This window comes from Polyodon spathula, chromosome 4 (genome assembly GCF_017654505.1).
Source record: "Polyodon spathula isolate WHYD16114869_AA chromosome 4, ASM1765450v1, whole genome shotgun sequence".
NCBI lineage: Eukaryota > Metazoa > Chordata > Actinopteri > Acipenseriformes > Polyodontidae > Polyodon > Polyodon spathula.
Genome location: NC_054537.1, coordinates 71,071,529 through 71,094,659, shown reverse-complemented (window position 1 = coordinate 71,094,659; position 23,131 = coordinate 71,071,529). Strand labels below are relative to the sequence as shown.

Below are 23,131 nucleotides of genomic sequence, written 5' to 3'. Positions count from 1 at the left end.
ACTGTACATTGTAAAAGCTTATCTAGCTCTGCAACTTTTTAAATTCTGATTTCAGATGGAAAATATTGCAGCTCAGTTTTTTTATTTATACAGTACTTGGAAAGAGGCTGAAATTGGCAATTCCTAAAAATGTTATTTATTATTTTGATAATTTTTTGGGAGGTGTAGCTCATATGAAAAAAGAAAATTTACCCCACAACAAAATAAATTACATCACTGGAAATATCTACTTAATGCCCTTCTGCAGGTGTATTGGGTTTTAATTTCTGATTTAAGGTTCCAAAACTACAAGCACTTAAACACAAAGTGTTCATATTTATGACCAAATATAGTCATCACCATAGGCAGCAAAGGGTTAAGTCACAGCCAAAATTGTTTGTGACTGACTTGTTTCTAAGTCTGTAACAAAATATATCCTTGTTATTGTTGATACGTTGCATATACGACTATTAATGCAGACATCATGCAGGTATCGCAAAGTCCAGAAAAAAAACAAAATGTTAAAACGTTTTGCACCATATAAAACTGTGCTGATTTTGCCAGTGCTTGCTAGTCTATTAACCAATTTGAAATGATTACCAGAGACAAGAGGAAGAGGGGCATGGTCCAACAAGTTTGAGAACCACTGCTCTAGGTATAAAAAATATAGAAGTGTGATATGCAACATACTGATGTACAAATTGGAGGTTTTTTTTTTTATTTTTATTATAGATATACGTATATTTAAAACAGCAAAGACATACACAGAAAAATATGGACAAGAACCTATGTCTTTTGCCTTCCGGCAGTGGTTTAGATTCATCAAAAAAAAAAAAAGTATGAACCTGTTTCTTAGTTAGATAAAGAACCATTTGTTTTAAATTGTTTATTCCATTTAATTATTCCATTGCATTTTACCAAATCCAGGGATACTTTGCATAAGAAGTTAGCAACCTCTTTAAAAAAAGCTGTTATTTAGAACAGCCTGAATGTATGATTTTATTGCAATGCTGTCATTCACATCTCCCCTGACCTGAAATTGAAGAAGTCGCTGTGGATCGTTTTGGATATCAGGGATAAAGAGATGATGACATCAGAACCCACTGACCCCTGGCTCAAGGTCACCGTTATAGGGAACTAGGTTCTAATAGTGAGACAACTAAAACTCACACAGGGAATCCAACTGGATTGTACCAGCCACTTTTTGTAGTGGTAGTAATGGGATAACCAGGGATAGGCGGTTGATGAAATCCAGGGCATTTCCAATCCACAATGTAAAATTCTCCCCCAAAAAATCCAACTGTGCCTTATCCCGGCAGGGTATAGGTTGATCAAGTAAATCCCTAAGATAACTAATGAAATATTTTCAGTGTACTTGTACTGAAAAATACAATAAAATGTGCATTAAAATTACACTAGTATATTATATTATTTTACTGTCATTTGGGTGCAATTATATTTAGGTCCTGAAGGCTTATTTATAACATACAGTTCCAACAGATATTACAAATCTCATTGCCCATGTTTCCCCAATCAGAACCCTTACTTACAAAATACCTCTGTACTCTAATAAGATTCGCATATCCTCTAAAAATATACAAAAGATCTTAATGAGCATTTCATTTCACATGCTCTCCTTTTTCTATGAAAACAGTAAGAAAACGGGGAAGGGCGGTTTGTTGCTGGACAACCTCACTCAGACTACTTGCTCACTAAATATCTTGATATCCTTAAACAGATCATCTTTAAAAATATGCAAAATATTTCAGTGATCTGTCTGTCAGTGGTACTTATTTTTTGGTTTTTGCCTATTTTTTAAAGATGAGACGATTATCTGTTCAGGGACACCAAGACATTTAGTAAGTGAGGAGTCTGAGTGAGAATAAAAATCGGCAATACAATCCCCACAGTCATTTGGTGTTTCCATAGTTTGTGTCGGTGCTGTGTATTACATTTATATTTCCAAAACTTAAAAATACTCAACCATAACATTTATAAGTATGCTTCAGTAATTAAAATCTTGAGACTGACATTGTCACAGTTTGTCTAGATTTACAGAGAAGCAGACCATAAGTCAACTTTTGTATTACAGCCATTACATAAAGACCAATACACCACAGAGGGGAGACATGCAAAGATTTATTTCCATTTACCCTGGGAAGAAAATTTAAACTAAGTAGCTTTTACAGCAAGTGAATGTATTCAGCACTTTAACTCAAATAGAGCAACATGCTGACATAAGTGAGCGAGTACCAAAACACTTTATTTCACAGTGCAGCTTAATTTATTTATTTATTTATTTAATAAGAACCTCAGGTTTTCAAGAACAGTTGCACAGTTCATCCTAAACATGATAATTCAGATTTTGAAAAATACAGAAAAATTGATATCCTATCTAGTAGGGGGGTGGCATGTTTTGTGCTTGATTTGCTTGCTTTGGGGCAGTAATGACATGTTGGTAAGAATTTCCTCAGGTTTAACAACTTATACTGTACCTACGTTAATACTGGTGTTGGAGTAACATTTTACAGTGCATCGAGTAAAAAATAAATGTAATAGTCGACAGCGGTGTGCAATTCGTATTGCCCGACGCCCGGGACAACAAGATTTGTGTGAGGGACAACTTTCCTGTTATACTTTGCCCATCTGACAAACAGTTTTTACTTATTTATTTTTCCTGTGTTTGTTCTGTTGCTAGAAAGACACTCCAGGTATATTTATAGAGAGCCACACGTTTCTGAAAACTGAATTGCGGAAGTGTTTATGTCCCACCCCTGTCGCTTCTGATTGGCTAGCTGTGGAAGAAGCTGATCTTCTATTGGTTACAAAGAAATCCAAAAATGTCTGCCTGAGAGCTTCTGGCAATCCACAGAGTAATCTTTTAAATTTAAGGTATTACCAGTATTTAGATTTTTTTGTAAATTAGCAAATAAATGACACTGCTTTAATACATGAACCTGACATTTAAATGCAGCAATCTGGTAAAGGTACAACAAAAAATGATCATAGTCACTCTGGTATTAGCGGATTAGAAAAATCGTTGTGTAATTTATAACACTTTGTGGTCAATCGTGAAGTTTAGAAGCATTTCAAGACAAAAGTAATCACCAGGGTATGAAACCAGGATCACCCTGCTGCAGCAGTGTTCCAATAAGCCATCATAGGAAAAATAGCTGTAAAATGTTGTACTGTTTTTAAGTATATCATATAACCAAAAGAAAAAAACATTTAACATATTATAAAACTGAAAGAACGTCAAGAAAAATCAGAATTCCACAAAGCAGCAGTAACAGTTGTTAATGACTTCGTATCTGTGATGCAACAAACTAAAACACACGTACATCAGGAGTTCAATTCAGCTTAATTAAATAATAATAATAATAATAATAATAATAATAATAATAATAATAATAATAAAATAATAATAAAAAAATTATATAAATAACTCCAGGTATTGCTTATTACAGTAGTGCTCTTAGTGTGTTACTTACATTTACTAGCAAATGTGTTCCAAACTGCACTGAAAGGAACATTTCCTTAAAGCATGTTATACACTTACTGAGGTGAGCTGGGGTCACAGGGATCCTTTTGTATATCTTGAATTTAGTGAACCCGTCAAGCTAAAAGGCTAGATCCGCCCCAGTTAATCATTAATTGATTGATTGCGTACACTGTTAAATAAAACCAAAATCCTATAGTTATATTCTACTTTTTTGTGGGTGTTTTGTGTGACAGGGAGGGGTCAAGTAGATTTTTAAGGACAAGTAGAATTTTCTAGTATTTTGTTGCTTGGACAAGGTTTTTTTTTTTTTTAAATGGCACACCACTGAGTAGGCGTGCAATGTATTTTGTCATTGGTTTACCCTTATATAAACATCCTGTGGTACACCGTTGTAAAACTATTTATCAGTGTAGCATTGTATAACATAGAGATGTGTAGCTGTGCCAGTCTCTTTACAGTAGATAACAGGAGAGCCCTCTGCCCTGTCTCTATTTCTAGTGCCCAGGCCTTTTAGTGTCACCCATCTATAACTATAGGCTCGGTGTTTTAAAATCTTGGAATGGTCTACAACCAAGCATTTAGACAGATCTGGACTGAATTTATTTGCAAAGTTGCTACATTTGGCAACTTTATACAACTTTAATTTTCAGTATGTTGTTTTACATTATGAGACATGATAGAGTGGTACTCACATAAAAAAATGGAGGAGGTAAAATGACTATAATTGAGCAAGTGGGACTAGTATTTGATACACATGGGAAAAAAAATAACTTATTTTCTGCTTTGCTGGTAGTTCCATTAAAGGGGAAAGAACTTAAATGGTAAATATTTCATTTTTGGATGACAAAATTCCCATCTTAATGACCCTTGGTGTCAGAAGACAGCTTGACAATGGTAGTATAGTTGAACTGACATTTTCAACAAAATTAGTTTATTGTTATACATTTATATATACAACTTACTGCAATCTGAATTGTGTTACTTACAAATTTCTTCTTTGATCCTTTTGTTTAACAAAGTATTTTAAAGTGCATTATTATTATTATTATTATTATTATTATTATTATTATTATTATTATTATTATTATTATTATTATTAAGCACTACATATTATTATTATTATTATTATATTATTATTATTATTATTATTGTTCCTTCAGTCGCAATGGTAAATCTTTAACAGCCCTGTAGCAGAGCAGTAGGAAAGCCCTGCTGTTTGAATGTATTGTTTGTTTATTTAGAACCAGGTCTCCCCTGTGTTATTTTGTATTTGTGTATTATGATTTATTTAGTGTTTATATAAGTAACGGCGAAATCTGTGTGTTTTGTTTATTATGATTTATTTATTGTTATTTGTATGATGACGAAGCAGTGTGTGTTGTTATTGTTTTGATGGCATAGCCAAATGTTTTTGTTTTGTAGTGTGGATGGGAAGCCACATCCACTAATTACTAAACTCGTACAGATTGTGGCCGAGGGGTAATAGAATAATTACTAACTATTTAAACCCCTTGACCATGGCATAAAAAGCCTGCAGCTCTCCATGTTCGTGGTGGCTGTGTACAGAGAATAGTACGGGAGAGCGAGAGGCAAGTAAAAAAACGAAACTAAAAAACAAACATAGGCACAGTGAAGGCCCTTGCCTACCCTGACCTTAGGTTTTGTTATTGTTTGTTTTCGTGACTTTGTTTTGTTTAAATATTTTATTTTGCTCTGTGAGCAGTGTTTTCTGTTTGTTTAAATGTTTTATTTATTGTTTTGTCATGCTAAATAAACAACGCCGCAAGTGTCTTTTGCCTGCAGTACTGCCTTTGGTCTTTCTGTTCCTGCATCTGGCCTGACGTCACCACTCGTCATCCTGTCACAAGCCCATAAAATCTGTTGCAGGTAGAGACTCGCCGTTTGGAATGTTGGTAGATACCTATGGAGCATGTAGGTCACATGGTTTGGCAGCCAAGTTGGATTTTTGCAAAATGTTGGTCATTTTCAAAACTCTTCTCCTCCAAAACCGCTTATGCTAGAGCTTTGAAACTTGCTGTACATGTTTATGAAGGTCAACCTTTAAAGATTATTCAAAGAAAAAGTTTTCGTCAATGGTGGTCATGTTTATCACATCAGAGGTCAAAAGTGAAAGTAGTCGCTAACTCCTTATAGAATGCTGATAGGGCCACTGTTACAATGGAACACATGTAGGAACCCAAATGTGTTCTATCAAAAACAGTAGTTACTATGGAACACTTACAGCAACCCAAGTTTGCTCTATAAAATAATGACCTCTGACCTTTCCTAACAATCAAATGGCTTGTTACTCATTAGAAAGGGCCATGTTTACTATGGAACACATATTCTAATGCTTCACTAGTGCCTTGGAAGCCTTATAGTTGCTGGCAACTCATTATTATTATTATTATTATTATTATTATTATTATTATTATTATTATTATTATTATTAATAATAATAATAATAATAATAATAATAATAATAATAAAATCTGTGTTATTATGCACAGGTTGCCACTTACCTTGTATTATTATTTACTTTTATTTTGTTTTTCCTTTTAAAACAGTCCAGTGAACTTGACAGAAAATGCTTTATAAATATGGCTCCTAATCTTCAAAACTCTGTATGAGCTTGGTAATGTTGGGATGTGTCACACAGACTACAAACGTGATGCTGGCTTTCTTTTACAATGTACAGAATAGCAGGACCTCAATAATATTTTTGTTTATTTGCTGAATCTCCACAAAACTTCACTTTATGTGTATGTAATGACCTTCTTCTTGTCATGGATTTGTGCCACAGAACAATTTAGTGAACAAAACATTATCATAAAAACAACAAATAAAAACAAAAAAAAAATGCCATAGCTTAAAATTAGCTCACATGTTTAAGTTGTGAGAATGCAGGATCTTTTTTGTGTCATTTTTAATAGCCAGCAAAAGTGCACATTTTCATTTAAATGCTGGATATGTAGACTGCATGTAACCTCCGGTTTATTTTTGCTTATTAATAAACCTGTTTTTATGCAACTTGCACAATCAGAAAGAAACTGTCTCGGTACTGCTAAATACACCACCTGCAAGCCACCCAGACATTGTCTTTCTTCTGGGTGTCTTTGTAGTCGTTCAGTTTGCAATCATGTAATAATGGATACTGCTGCACCTCATAAGTGAACTTTTCTTCCATGATTAACTTGTTTTGAGGCGTGTGTTTGACGTGTGTCAAGGGTGTTAACCTTGCTTCTAATTGGTCAGTTTCATTCCAGTCGCAAGACAGGAAAAAAAAAATACAAACAGGTTCTATTTTAGCGACAGAAATATTCTCAAAGCAACATCGCTCACTGCTGGTGTGGATACTTCCATTTGACTGCAGTGACTTAGAAATTGAGCACTTAAACCAAATCACAAGTTTTTGGATTAAACCTTTGAGGAACCTGTAAGGGTTCAGCAAAGGAGATCAGGTAAAACAACAGGAAATCAAGAAGCTGTTGAAATAGTATTTCTATTAAGCACTTTTAATTAAACAATTAAAATTTCAACAAATAATACAAAATTCACAGTCCCACTTTTAGTTGCTTTTGGCCAGGACTCTCTACAGGACTCAACATACAGGCTAGGTTCAGCCTTTTATACGCACACACCTGCATCATTGAAACCAAATTGAATAATGAATCAATTGATTGGCTCACCAATCAAGGCCCACATTTTACTCCACATTTTCACATGGAAAACAAGGCTAAAATAAACCCTTTCCTGGGTTCAGATACCACACACATTTAACACTATTAAACATGTATAAAGTAATAGAGTTAACACATTTAAATATGACAATAAGGATAATAAAGATATTACTGTTACTGGTGTAGCTGGTGGAATAATTATGTGAATTTATACTGTAGAATATGGAAGTGAATGAAACCGGTACATTGTAAAGTGAAAACTATAAATCACAAAAATACACACTATTTAGAAATGTGGTGGTGAGTTGTGTTTTTCTTTCTTTTACTATAATACTGGAATGCCACCCTCTCCTCCTTTTTTGACAGCCTTCAACAAGAAAGTTGTTATGGAAATTCATGCCTTCAAAAGCATACAAAATATATGCTGATATTCTTGAAGACGAGACTCCCTTTTCAAAGCACGTAGAAACAACCAGTCAGCAGCTTTTGTCGAAATTCTCTTTTTATATTTATTTTCTGTGAACATTAATTTATGGATAATGTTGTTTGCTTTTAAACCAATTACTATACAAAACAAGTACTATTATTTAGTCCATTCATTTTAATTCCGTACATGGTCTTGTTGTACTAGTGCTAAAATATACGCTGCCTTTTTTCTTTATATATTTAGCTGAAACCTTGCTTAATATAATTTTAGGAAATGACATGTCAGCACTGTACTTGCATCCAAAGCTCGTCTGCCAATGAAAAAAAAAATACGGCTAAAAACAAAACAGTATTCGTTTCAACAGACAGTCAATGGCTTAAACCAATTTAGATTAAGTGCTCCGTGTTTATCTGCGTGGTTTGAAATTTGAATGTGCTGCCCCTGCTTGCTCTGCAGCGCTCAGCCAATAGGCAGGGGCGGGACGTTGAAAAGAACTGTGGGATATGTTGGATTGAGTCATAGAAGCAAGGTATATTTCAAAGTTTTAAACGACATTTCCCACAGTTATTAGAGACCAGAAGTTTTATATATATATATATATACATATATATATATATATATAGAAAACGATTGATTGTGAATAGCCAATCAGCTTCCAGATGTAGCAGGATTCTATTTTGTATAGATGCCCGCTGGAACGTTGACGTGCTTCACTGTGAATTATATTTTAAAATCAATCCACGCAATACCGGCTTTTTCCGTTAACATTCAAATCTACAACTAATTTGATAACATAAAAAGCTATTTAAACATATTTTCTGACGCTGGTCTAGAGACAAGGGTAATCATGCCTGTGAAAGGACACCATAATGAAGGCTGTTGAATTTAAGGCATAAAAAATTCATTTTGTGAGTTGTATTCTAAGACCAAAAAATAATTTTTATCTAAATAAAATGTTCCAACAAAAGCTCAATTTGCAGCTACTGAACAGCAAACCAACAGCGAAGACACGATTGGTCCACAATTCTGCATCGGCTGGATCCAAACAACACCCTCCTTCAAAAATAGCCAGTCAAACTCCCAACCTTGTTTCAGTGTACCACGCAGTCGAGCCTGCATCGACGGGCTCTATCACTTAAATATACCGTAAAACTTCAATTAACCTTTTGCAGTCCATTTATTCAGCGCTTGACAGGCGCGTCAGGTCCAGTTTATTTTCACAAGTGCTGTTTATTTTACACGAGCTGTTTAAAATATATATTGTTTCAGAGTAAAACAGGTTTAAAAGACATTGAATCGCAAAAGGACACTCGGTACTGCATCTGCAGCCATGCCCCACCCCTTGTTCGCTGTATTTTTCACATACCTCTTATAGACGTGCATACTGATAAATCCTCGCCTGATCACTCGTTTTATCACCAAACTCCTCAATAATGTGATCCAAGTCATTATTGTATTACTATAAAATTTCCAAAAAGCTCTGCAAATGTCTGTAATATTCTTTGAGCACTACATGCAGAAGCAGCTACCTCCTTTGTTATGTCCGTGTTATCTCTGTAGTGGATGGGGCTATGAGAAACGCCATTTTTTTCGGTTTCATTTGGCTCCTATTGGTCTCACTCGGCCATTGAAAGGTTTTCTCTGCTTTTTCCAGAGAAAAAACAACTAGAGACCTGTGCTTTACGTCTTTTTGGACGGGCAGGAAAGGGAAAATTGTAATGTCGGACCTGGTCCGATATATGACTGCAAAGGGTTAAACGCCTCTGATGTTTATTTACTATATTTGCCAGCAGACCCGGCATGTATTGTAGAACAGCAATTATTTGAGACCGGTGCTTATTAGATCACTAGCTTTGTATGCTTCATGCTGTGATTGAGATGCCGCTAACACACAACCTTGTAGCAACATTGTTACTCAATTTATCCCTCTGTGGTCCCGTCAGACCAGGTCAGACATTACAATTTTCCATTTCAAGTCATCAAAAGCACAGGTCTCTAAGTCGTTTTTTCTCCGGAAAAAGCAGAGGCAACCTTCCAATGGCCGAGTGAGATGTTATACTAATAAAATAATGACTTGGATCGCATTATTGAGGAGTTTAAAACAAGTGATCAGGAGAGGATTTATCAGTATGCACGTCTATAAAGAGGTATGTGAAAAATACAGCAAACAAGGGGTGGGGCTTGGCTGGAGATGCAGTACTGATGTCCTTTTGCCAAGTACTGCCTTTTAAACCAGTTTTACTCTAAAAAAATATATATATATATATATATATATATATATATATATATATATATATATATATATATATATATATATATTTTTTTTTTTTTTTTTAAACAGTGCGTGTGAAAATAAATTGGACCTGATGCGCTTGTCAAGCATTGAACAAATTGACTGCAAAGAGTTAAACATTCCAGCAACTTTGTTAAAAGGTTGTGTGTCAGTGGGAACTAAGTAAAAGTTTTGTTTTATAACAAAATGACATTGTACTGTACGCCCTCAAGTATAAAGCAAAAGTATTATTACATTATTTTTATGTGCACTGGTTAATAAGAATACGTTTATGCAAAATGTTGGAAAATGAACAAGCAGAATAATAACACTTATAATAATTTAATAACTGCATTAAACAAATATTCATTACATGTAGGCCTACCATATATATATATATATATATATATATATATATATATATATATATATATATATATATATATTAGTGCTGTCAAGCGATTTAAAAAAGTAATCGTGATTATTCTCACTATTGTTTTAATCGCATATTAAATTGATACAATTACCACATCCGTCTAATTTAAGTTGTTTTTATTGCTGGTGCCATTATTATATCCTTAACTGTAAATAACATCGTTTAAAAGTATTTATTTATGTGTTTGAGACTGAATGCGGTACCCCGGCGTACCCAGTGTAAATTCTCCATCTTTGTCAAATTATTTATTTTTGGCTTTGCCCAAATACGTAAAGCAAAACCATTTAAAAAATGTATTAACAGAATGGAAGTTTTTTGATTGTCATATTGCCTGCAATGTTGTGTGGTGCATTAAATAATTAGTACACATACTTATAGTTACACAAAAAAAAAGATGTATTCACATAAACGTTACAAAAACAAACTCAAGAAAACAAACAGGCAATCTTAACTAGACAAAACATAAAGGTTTAGCCTTTTCAATTTTTTTATCCCTACCTGAGTTATTGTGTGTTGTTGCTTTACCTAGATTGAAATGCAGAATGCTGGCTTGTTTGGGCTCATTTAAATTTATGGTAATTTTTTTTTTTTTTCAGGTCATCCAGCAGGTCTCTGTACATCCTGTTTTCTGTGAGACGATGCTGCGGATTACGTGGTTTAGTGACTAACTTTCTGTTTAAACAATAACTGCACCCAGACACTCAATCCAATGTTGCCGCTGCCGGGATTGAAGTACGGTGTGCAGAAAGGCTCAAGACACAGAAGCGCGAGATTATCTCAGAGTAGTATAAAGTGAGTGTAAAGTGAGTGAGTATAAAGACAGTGATTTTTTAATTTTTAATTTTATTTTATTGGTTAATTTATGGGCATTAGTTGATTAAATCAGTAGATTATTCTGTGCACATTTTTAATAAAGGTAATGATCTTACGCCGGCTGTCCTACATAGAAATAATTTTAAAAAATCAATAACTAAAAAAAATAATAAACCCAATGGGAATTTGGTCTTTTTAAAACCTTGTATCATTTTATTTTAGTAAATGTAAAAGATGTTACTTTTCTGGCCTAGTACCCTAATAAAACAGATTTAGGGACCTGATAACTCAGTCACACAAGCACCAAGGACCACAGCAACACAGTTACACGTACTGTTTAAACCACTCTGGGGTAACCCCTAAATAGCCAAATTATTAGCAATGTACAAACACTGAAACAAAAAACACTCTGAGGTTTGTAACTAAATCAACAGTTTATTATGTTGGTCAGGATAAATGCACCACACTGGCTTTTACTACAGTGCCAACAGCTCTGATTACAATACACATGAGTAACTTTGCAGGCACACATTTGGCAATCATTTGAATCAACATAGATAAACATTCTAGTTCCAAATACATATGTACATCCGTAGAACACTATTGGCAACCCTTGTATAAAACATGACAACAACTATGATTTCTTCACAACTTTACCCCCTTTTTCTACAAGCTTAAAATCACAGTATCCTACCACTTCCGGGTAGAGAGAGCACTTGCTTCAAATCGGCACTTCTCTAAACAACAGCATCCATTTCTCTGTCTACCCAGAATGCAGGATTAAACTATTTATATTATAATGTAGCATTGGGACAAATATTCTAATATTTGAATAAGCACTGCTTGAAACGTACTTGGTTTAAAAAAATGACCATGTTCGTGTTTGTTCATCTAACAGAATTTATAAATGACTGGAGTGTTTCTCTCTTATAATATGGTATAAATTATACTTTGGTTTTCCAGCTAATTAAAAATGAGTGAATACTGCAAAGTAAATTAAATTACAGCTGAATTCTGCAAATTGCTTTCCTTAAATCATGCTTTGCATTAGATGCAAATTGAGAAAACATGTGATTATTTGATGCTAGATTACTTAACACTTGTTCTATAAACATATGTCAGTACCATGAAAAAGTTGGCCTCATCATGTAAAACAGAATATTTTATTAAATGTCCTTGCAAGGTTTTATTAAAACTGGACGAGTAGTTTCCAAGATAACGCTACCAAAAACAGAGCTACACAAACCTGATATTCAGTTATTAGGATCGAGCTCTCCCTAGTAAGCAGGTGATGACACCTAAGTGAGGGTCATGGTGTTGATTAGGCTAATTTATCATTCTAAATTAAACAATTGAATAAACATCTGCATTAATGTGTGCCGATTACAGTTCTCCATAAATCAACATCGTCAACTGTGTGTCATCACCTGCTACAGTTGCTGAGGAGAGCTAATCAAACAAAACCTCTAATCCTATTATGTAGAATTGCTTCTTGTAACTATTTTTCATGTAAAGTTTCATTAATTTGGACAAGCAGTTTGGAAGACAGCTTTCTTAAGCACAACCTCCTGTAATATGCAATTCCCAGATACTGGTTGCAACTGGTACACTTGTTTTTAAGTTCAGGGAGACCACCTGAGGGGGTTTGGTCAGAACTTAAAAATTGAACTTCCATTAAATATGTTTTTGAAGAAAAAACAAAAAGGAAATCAGGAATACGTTCTACCTAGCTGAATCTAGGAGTGGCCGAGTAAAAGCACTGGTACAGTAGTTATAAAGTAACTGCACTTTTAACTGTGCAAAAACATAACAATATTTATTTAATAAAATAGAAAAAAAAACACAGCTAGTAATTAGTGAGGTGGATGGATTTAAAAACATAGAATATAATAAAAGAAAATTGAGGAGATGTTGAGCAGTGCACTGGGTGGTGTACACAAGGGGAATTTAAGGACATCTATTGTTTTATTGTTTTTCCCACACACACACACACCTCTCTTTGTATTACAAATAAAATAAGGGTGACTCCATGACTTTAATTAGGTCATATTAAAAAAAAAAATGATACTACTTTTTTTCCTAGCTGGATTCTGTTTAGTTTTTTTGTCCCTAGACTTCTAGTCATATATCCAATTCCCATACATAAACAGCTGTGAGTCTAACTCAAGACTCAAGCGTGACCTGTGCAAAATCAAGAGGAAACATGTTGTGTGTATTAAAAAATGCAAACCAAAAAGTTTCTATAAATATTAATACATTTACTGAAAAAAACAACAGTCTGTTCTGATTACACTTCTGCATTTATCTAAAAACAAAAAAAAAAATAACAGAACAAAAAGCATCTCTGCTCTTTTTTTTTATTTTCCATGGCTGACCTGGGTGTCAGAGTTTTTCTTTTTCACAGTTAACATTGTGCAAAGGTTCCAACTTACTGAACTACATACGCTTTCATACTGAATTACAGTATTATTTGTCTGTAGGCCTCCGCTTTATTACACTGAAATACGCATTTAAAAAAACAGATCTATAACACGTTGTAGAATATGCACATAGACCTAACCATGCATGTCCTGCAATATTTTTTATAACTGGAAAAATAAGTTAAAATTACATCTGTGGCTAGCACTTTTTAATAAATTCTAGTGAATATGTTTTATTCTGTTGTATATTGTCTGGGCGAAGGGAAGGGTGGTGTCTAGTCCATAGCAGGGGTGTCCAATCACAGTCCTGGAGAGCCATTTTACTTCAGGTTAAACAGATAAAATTATATAATTAACTACTTATGGGGCTGGGTGGAGGTTTAATTGGTTCAATTAAAACATTTTACAACAGGACTGGGATAAAGACTATAGTATAAGAAAAAAGTAAAACTATTTTGTGATGCCCACTTTCCATGACAATTTGAATGCTAGGGCTATGATTTTACAGTGTGAGGATGTTGTAAGCACTTGATTAACTACTGTATGTAGTAACCCTGGAAACAGTCTGTTTATATTCATGGTAGAATGGTGTCCGTTAACAACACATGCCAACGTCTTTTCACTTACATTTCATTAGTAGCGTCTCCCAGTTTAAAATGACAAACTCCCCTGACGCTGTCCAGCTTTAACACTGCTGAAAAACCGTTTATTTGTTTTATTTATTCTAGCTAAGCAAGGGAAAAATACTACTCGTATAAATTACTAGTTGCAAACTCGATGTTGAGATACCTTGATATATCACGATGGAGAAGTGATACCATTCTTGTTTTTTTTTTCTTTTCTTTTTTTTAAATCCTGATTAAATACAGCAAGAAAAAATATCTACTAAGTCTTTTTGAATCTTTACTCGTCTTTGTCAAACCAAAAACAATTAAGAGATTGATTCATGGCGACCACATATGGGGACAATACAAAAAATACCAATATATATATATATATATATATATATATATATATATATATATATATATATATATATATATATATCTAGTCTTTATAAGGGGCACATGGAACATGCAAATACACGATGACCTCAGATGAGAACGTCATTTTATTTTATTTTTTCCATTTAAAGCAATGGGGGAAGAAATTCAGATATTTTTGAACATTTTATGCATGAAAGGATTCAAATAATAACAAAAGCTTTTACCGACACAATACAGTAATCACGTGATTAGTATAAGTTGGCATATAGTTTATACATACCTGATACTGAACCGAAATTCCCCCAAAATAAGTATTCCAAACAATGTATATTTTAATCCCAATTTCGGAATGAATGAAAACGTTTTGAAGTTGTAATCCCAAGAGTGTATAATTCCCATGGTTAGCATTCCGGTGCTGGCATTATTAAAATGAGCAATGAACGATCCTTGCACACAATTCCACGTAGATTTTTCTAGGAAGATAAATTCAAGTTGCGTTTCTTTCTGAGAATAAAAAGCCGATTTCTGTAAATCCACTGATAAACATATGCCTTGTTGATCATCAAAATATCTGTTTTGCGTTTTTCTTCCTGAACAGGTGCACAAAACCCTGCACAGGAACAAAAGAAAAAGAACAAAAAGCCAGTGTAGAAAATTAACTGTGAATGTTCGCCTATTTTTTCATGTCATGAAAGAAAAAATAAACATCTACAGTACTTTGCTTTAAAACTTGAATCCACAATTATAAACAACAACGTTCAAAACACGAAGTAAAACATAAAAAATAATAATAAAGCTACATTGTAACAGTAAACGTTTTAGTCAAAATGCACCTGACTAAAGTTTTTGGTGACGTGTATTAGAAATATTCTTCTATAATTTCAATTATAATTTTGTATGGAAAATACTTCCTTGTAGACATTCAATCTGCATCTTATAATAACCTGTTAAGTGTTATTTATTATGTTTCAGTACCACATCAGAGGATCACAATTCTTATCTATGGTCTTCACTTTACTTATATCCCCTGGCAGCCCTAATTAAAATGTTTACACATTCCAAACATAATATACGAGTTCAAATGTTCGAATCAAATGGATTATCTAATTCTGAAAGTAATATGTCTTAAATCATGTTTGTGTTTAATGTCAGAATGTGTCAAATACGCAAAGGTGCTGATAATATAACTGCCCTTTTTTTTATTTATTTATTTATTTTTTTGATCACATCACACAAGTAGTTGAAACAAAGCGTCGCTCCTCTGCAATATTGGTTTCAAAGATGTGGCATTGTCTTCTGCCCAAAAGTATGGAGACGGCGCGATTTATTTGAAAACCGTATCGATATCTTCCACCAGCTATATTAACTCTGGCTCCTTGATACAAGGTCAGCTTTGTGGTGTTAAAATCACATTAGTTCTGACAGTATGATAAGTTTGTCAAATGTTATATGCTATCATTTTTAAACACTTTTTCTTATTAGATTATGGTTGCACTCGTGGTAGCAATAACAATACTTCCTTAAAATTATCTTTAAATAAATGATGCAGTATTAAAATATAATATATACACAACTTGTAATTTAAAATACGTTTTTACTGTTCCTATAAAACCGTTAATGTAATTTATTAACATTAAAAGAAGTACCGTTTAATATCATACAGATCCCCTTCAAAGACAAAGGGCAGTCACCAGAGCTTCGCTTTGTTGTCTGTGATGGAATTGACATTTGAGTATTCACAAGAATCTTTTAAAATAATAGCTATCAACTTTTACATAAACGATCTGATTTTTTTAATATCATAGAATTTAATTTACTTTACTTCTTTCATCAACGTCTCCAAGTAATGCTTAGCATATGATTTTGTTTCATTTTCGCTGGTCAAACCATTGTTTAAAACTACATTCAGAACATGAACCAAAAAGAATGCACCATTTGTCGAAAGGTTTTTCGATATCATTCGAGTGAAAGTTTAACAGTTACAGTTTTTAAACAAATATGCATCACAGGTTTCGTTTTAAGAGATATTCCTTACATGTTAGAACGAGAACAAAGACCTGATGGTGGCTTCCTAACTTCAATAACAAGAGATCAGCACCGGCTATTCACTCCCTACCTGTTGCTCATACATTTACTATACTAGCCGTATATATATATATATATATATATATATATATATATATATATATATATATATACGTGTATATTTTGTATTTATTTATCTATTTAGCCTAAATAACTTTTAATTGTGTGAGTTTAGTAGAACAAAAAGAAAGAGAAAGAAAAGAAAGGCAATACCAACCTTAATAAACAATATTTTTGGGGACTGGCAGCTGTCTAACCATATTGTTTTTCAATAACATAAAACACATGTATAGCACAGGTTGTTTTTGTAAAGTGATCTGTCGTTTGTCAGGGCTTTAATTAGTCAAAGCGACGCCATGCTCAATTTTGGTAAACTTTTGTCTATCCAATGAACTTGACGTTTTGTCTGTTTATATATAAAACAGATATATATATACTAATATATATATATAATATATATATATATATATATATACTTTCAGACTATACATACAAAATGCACTTACCAGAAAATGTACGATTTCGATCCTTTTGCCATGATCTCTAAAGCATTTAAGAGCAGTAGGAGTAAATGATAATTGCCGTGATCCTTCCCTGATCTCCCTTTCAACGCACAGCGAAGAACAAAGGAACTCTCCTCTCAGCTTTGTGCTTAACTTTGCAAGCTGGCGCACCAACTCTCTGCCAAGTACAACTTTTCTGTAAAACAAGTCTACAAGCTACTGTTCAACTCCAGATAGAAGAACAATCTATCTACAATAGCTGACCAGATCCCTGCATTCAATGCAATCTTGTAAATCTGTCCTGGTTGGTTAAAAAAAAAAGTTAGACAGGAATACTTTGGTTGTGTTGTTGGATCTCTTTGTCTGCACGTGTGAAGGGGCTCTGACCGCGCCTTGTTCATTTCAGCCGGAGTCCCGCCCTCTAAATACTACTGAACAACAAAAAAGGGAGAAACTAATATGGTCATAGACGTAGATAGCTGTAATTCCTAAAAGTCTGCCATATAAATACTTTATGTTTATACTGATATGGTATTTTAAGTTTTAATTGTAGGTTGTGTAGCACAGTGGTCATTAAACTACGAGTTTGTCTTTTATTCCATCAAAACTTAAAAACATTGAGATATTAAAAATAATAAAACCTACACTCCCTTTTCCGTTTGAGCAATAAATCAGTCATACATCTGAGTAATGTTACTCAAATGTCTATGTATGAAATAGTTGTTGTCTTACTGTTTCAGATGTCTTATTAATATACTTATTTTAGAGGTTGTTATTAATTTAGGATAGATATTTTCACATTTTCCAGAACTACTTCTATTCTGCAGTCTGTGGGAACATGAAAACGATCTGCATGTAATATGTACTGTTAATGCGCATGTTAGCGCAAAAACGAAGGCTTCTCTTTTACACATATATAAAAGTTAATATAAGATTAAATAAGTATTTCTCTATTATGAGGGGAAACAACTTTGACAAAAGAAAACATATTCCAAATAGAGGACATTATTGAACGTCCCCGTGTAGCAGACTACTTAGTTTTCTGCTGTTATAACGTGAATGACATACATACATAATTGACCAGGTAACCAAGATTTCATCTTAACTTTTTACATTAACATATGAACAGCAATCTTCCAACATTTATTAAGATCCTCAAAAAAAAAGACGGTCTTGAAAACTTGAAAGTGCAGGACTGTGGTATATGATGCTGCTTTCGGTTAAAATAATATAATTTATAAACGTGTAATCTTTCTTTTACAATGCAAACATTGCTGCTTCTGCTGCGCTCCCTTGCAGTTTAAAGTTATGTATTCCCTGACTGAATGTTTAAAACAACCCAGTGAATGTCAGGGTTTTCTTTTAATTAAATTACTGACATCTCGCATTGTTACATGTCGTTCCCACCCTATTCAAAGTAAACAGACGACCCGCAGAAGCTTGTTTCACATCACATTGATATTCCATAATGCCCTTTACTGCAATATTCAGGAGATTAGCTCACAGTGTAACCGAGTGGCTGGCAGATTTAAAGGGGGTAGAGTTTCAGTCTCCGTTAAAACTACATTTGAGGAATGCGAATATAGCTATATGCCAAATTGAATTCCCCATAGCCTAATTGTTGTAATAACAAAATAATTGTGAACCCACTTTTGTGTACTGATTGATTCATGTGAACACTATTCCAAAAGCACCCCAACATTTGTTTGTTAACCTAATTTTAAGATATCTGTAAACAAATAATTAGCATTAAATGTAAAGCATTTTTTTAAAGATGTAACCTTTAGCAGAAAAGTGGAAGGTAATAATTACAAATAATGCTTGAGATGTTGTTTTAAAGGTTAACCATGAATATTATGTCGTATATTGTAAACACATTATTTTGTATTTTGATTGTTTGGAAATATACACAAACTTAAGTTACTTTATACATTTTAAAATGTTTTTAAAATCTGTGGCACAATAATTATGTTTAATTTTTACAAGTTTGGTTTACTAGGGCTTGTCCTTGAGGCCATCGAAAAAATTAAATAAAGCTATTGTTGTGACCAGGTCATGAGAAACGTTAGGTTATTACCATAACCCTGGTTCCCTGAAAAGAATGCCAACCATTACCGAATGGGAAGATTCTCTCTGACCCGTCAATCACTGAGCATATATATATATAAAAAAGCTGCCCTATCAGGGCCCTGCTGTGAGGAGGAAGTCCTTCCCACCTCCTGCTGAAGAGGAACATCCTCACAGTAGCATATCACCATTTTCTTTTGAAATCGAAGGTCAGATGGGGACACGACCTCGAAGGGTAATGGTTGTCATTCTTTTCAGGGAACCAGGGTTATGGTAATAAACTAACGTACCCTTTCAAGTGGATTGACAACCATTATCGAATGGGAAGTTGTACCAAAGCTGTCGTGGCTCCAGATTACCGACAGTACAACCTCACGGTGATAGCCTCAGAGCCCTCATGACGCCTAAGGGCAATGCCGCCTGCAACACCCTAGAGCCCAGAGAGGGCCTCGCTCGGTTTGCAACATCAAGGTGGTAAAAACATGCAAATGTCTGACTACCTGTCCATGTAGCAGCATTGCAAAGATCATCCAAGCAGGCGCCATGAAAGACAGCCCACAAAATCACTTGGTCCCTAGTAGAATGGGCCTTAATGTCCCCCGGCATGGGGGAGTCCGTCTGTTCATACGCCAAGCATATGGCATCTGACAACCTGTGTTCTAGACGTTGCTTCGATAGGGCTTGACCTCTAGAGCAGGACCCATAACAGACAAACAGCTGGTTCGACTGTCTCCAGGATGATGTCCTATCCAGGTAACATCGCCGGACTGGGCAAAGGGTGTGCTATCTACGGTCCTCCTCTGACTCGTGCAGGGAAGGTCTGAAAGCTTCCAAAACCACTGGTTGGTTAATATGGAATAATGAGACCTCCTTTGGCAAAAAGGCTGGGTTTGTTCTTAATGTTACCCGAGAGTCATTTCCAGTGAAAGCCATACATGTGTCATCAGTGGACAGCGCATGAAGCTCACTTACTCGTCGGGCAGACAGACAGACGTAACGGCTAATAAAAACGCCACTTTGAGGGAAACAGGGCGTAGCTCTGCTGAGGCCATGGGCTCAAATGTGGGACCCGTAAGGACCCCCAGCTCCAGATCCCACTTAGGGACCATGTTTTTTATCGGAGGACAGAGCTTCCAAGCCCCTTTAACCCTTTGAGTAGTACGAACGTACCGATGCGTCATTCAATTAATGGTCCCCAGGGAGTACGTTCGACAAATTTTGAACTTTGAACTTGAATTACTGAGTCTACAAAACTTCTGATAATCTGATATTGCAACACTAGGTGTCTATAACACCTTGTAGTGGTCTATTGCGCCATCTGCCAGATATTTACGGAATTACACACAACAAACCCAGTCACAAAATGTCGACAATGTCTGGAAAACGGCAAGAAATGCTATGTGGGAAAGAAGTACTAGAAATTATATTGAATTCCGATTCGATTTAAATTCTTCTACTGAATCAGGTGTTAGTGAAAATATCAGTGAAGAATATTTACCTTCAACATCGAGTGGCCCAAGCCCAGACAACGCGACAAGGATCAGTGACCTACATTTTCCTCACTGCCTTCACCCTCACCACGTGTTTACCCGGATGTGATGTATACCTCTCTCTCTCTCTCTCTCTCTCTCTCTCTCTCTCTCTCTCATTTTTTTTCCAGACATGTTGTTGATCCTGTTCTGGAGGCTGAGGGTGCAGATGCTGGGTTGCTCCAGGCGGAGCACACCAATTCCAGGAAGACCTGGCATAAAGGGAGGGCATGCTATGGGTGCCCTTTTTGCTGGAAGAAGTGGTTCCCCTTTCCTTCCTGTTCTGCCGGCCAGGGAATGTCCAAGGCTGCAGCTCCACGCTGCATTAGTGTCCGGAACTCTTCCCTCTGCAACACATGCAGCAAGGGTGGTAAGGAGCCCCCCGCTGTGGCCTGCCCGATGGAGGTGGCTGGGTCCGAGACATCTGATCTCGGCGCCGTAAAGGACAGCTCGTCTAAGCTAGGAGGTCTAGGTAGTGGGGAACGAGACTGTGGGGGCTGGGGCTGCCCGCTGATTTTAGTAGAGTCTCCAGCATGGTCTGCTGAGCCCTTACAGTCTCCGCAAGCTCCGCAAAGTGCTGCTCAGCTGAGCTTGGGCACCTCCGAGGCAACTCCGATGGGGATCGTCTGCGCCTGCAAGGGGAAGGGGAGCGGTGCCTGCGCAGCGACTGCCTGTCCCCTGGTGAGCATCCTCTCGAGCGGTACCGCCTCAGCGGTGACCATCTCGCCTCCCCTGAGAGGTGTCTGCGCCTCTGTACCGGTGTTGGGGAAGGGGAGGGTGACCCAGGTGTGTGGGAGAGCTCTCTGGTCACTGTAGCAAGGGGGGTCCTAGAGGACCTCTGCGGAGGCCCTTGGATCATGAGCTCATTCTCCCATGGCTCGGGGAGAGAGACTCTGCTGGAGATAGGGCTGATCTCTGGCGCTAAGTTCTTCTAGAGAACTTCCTACAAGGAAAGCAGTCCTGTTCACCAGCCAGTGTTTCTGACCCTAAGCATCTGGCGTAGGACTGGGGGCGTTAGGTCCGAGCTTTTTTTTTTTTTTTTTTGTGGACGCTGTGGCCAATTAAATCAACGTGGAGGACGACACCACGAGCCCGCGGGGTCTCCTTACATCACCAGAACAGCTCCCCACGCAGTATATGAACTCTACACGAGGCCTCGTGCAGTGAAAAGAGACTAATGGCCGCTTACCAATCTCCTGAGAGGGGTCGAAACCAGCTCTAGTCAGTAAACTGACATGAGAATCAGGCAGTGGCACTCTCAAAAATGCTCGAAAGCGTAATTTTACTGTGGATTAATACAATTTGACGATAAAAAACTGACAAATCAGCCAAATTCAGGCAAAGAAAGCACAAAGCAATCTGTGACCTGTCTCAGTGGAGTGAGAGAAAAAATGGCAATATGTTACTTTGAGGACATCTCTCTTCAACAGGAGGTGAGAGGGACTTCCCCCTCACAGCAGGTCCTTGATAGGGGAGCTTTTTTATATATGCTCAGTGATTGATGGGCAGAGAGGGCTCTTTCCCATTCAGTAATGGTTGTCATTCAATTGAAAGGCAACAATGCACTAGCAAAAGCCACAAGGCAGTGACGTCAGCTCCGCAGCAACAGGCCTCCTATGTTGTTGTGAATGGATTCTTTCATGCAGCAGGTTTGTGCATTTGAGAAAGGAGAGGAAGACTCATGATTACTGAAGTTGATGAGAAGCAATTACCCGCCACAGTACAAATTAAAACAGGTTATTGAACCTTGACGCCCTTGATAAAACGAGGGAGTGGTTGTACAGTATTTTTTATTAGCCTATTTGTTTTACTATGGGTCTCTCGCTAGGCCCTCGATATATTTATATATTTATATTGGAACTTGACATCTGCGATATATCAAGTTTTTTTTTTTTTTTTTTTTTTTTTTTTAATTATGTCTACATCCGAATTTTTTGTCAGGTGATGCAAAACTTTTGGCCATAATGAAAATTATATTTGAGTACATAGCCTACAGTGTGGTACTGACAACTACTGTACTGTACCATTCAATTTTCCATATTGTAAGAAAAATCAGTCGCATAGTGCATACCACGCCTGTGTGTTCAGGTGCAGACTAGCAGTATCGCACCGTAAAAATGCCCAGGGGTACCGTGCCGCACCTGTCTGTCTTGGGCATGTTGATTATAGCAAACGGTTCTTCACCCCTGCTGCAATCTGGCTCTTAGTGTGTCTCAATCAACAAAGATAATGCTAAACAGAATGCTTAAGAAAGTGAAACCACGGAGGCGTGGCTGTTTGTCACTTTGTCTGGTTACAAATGCCCATCATCGCAGGACATATGACCAAAAACCTTATCTGAAATGCATTATGCACAGCAGTCTACCGGGGTCCATAAGTGCACATTGTATACAATCCGCTATATAGTTTTCAAATAATTAATGTACATTCAT

General features: G+C 35.9%; 1 long non-coding RNA gene across 1 annotated transcript in view; it reads right to left on the bottom strand.

The window, feature by feature from the left end:
- The window catches only part of LOC121314812, a 69,866-nt gene extending 52,410 nt beyond the window's left edge, over positions 1-17,456 (bottom strand). The window contains exons 1-2 of the long non-coding RNA XR_005950160.1: positions 17,107-17,456; positions 14,796-15,125 (exon numbers count right to left, since the gene is read on the bottom strand). This is a non-coding gene — a long non-coding RNA (uncharacterized LOC121314812). The remainder of the gene's footprint in view (positions 1-14,795; positions 15,126-17,106) is intronic.
- Between the last annotated feature and the right edge of the window lie 5,675 nt (positions 17,457-23,131).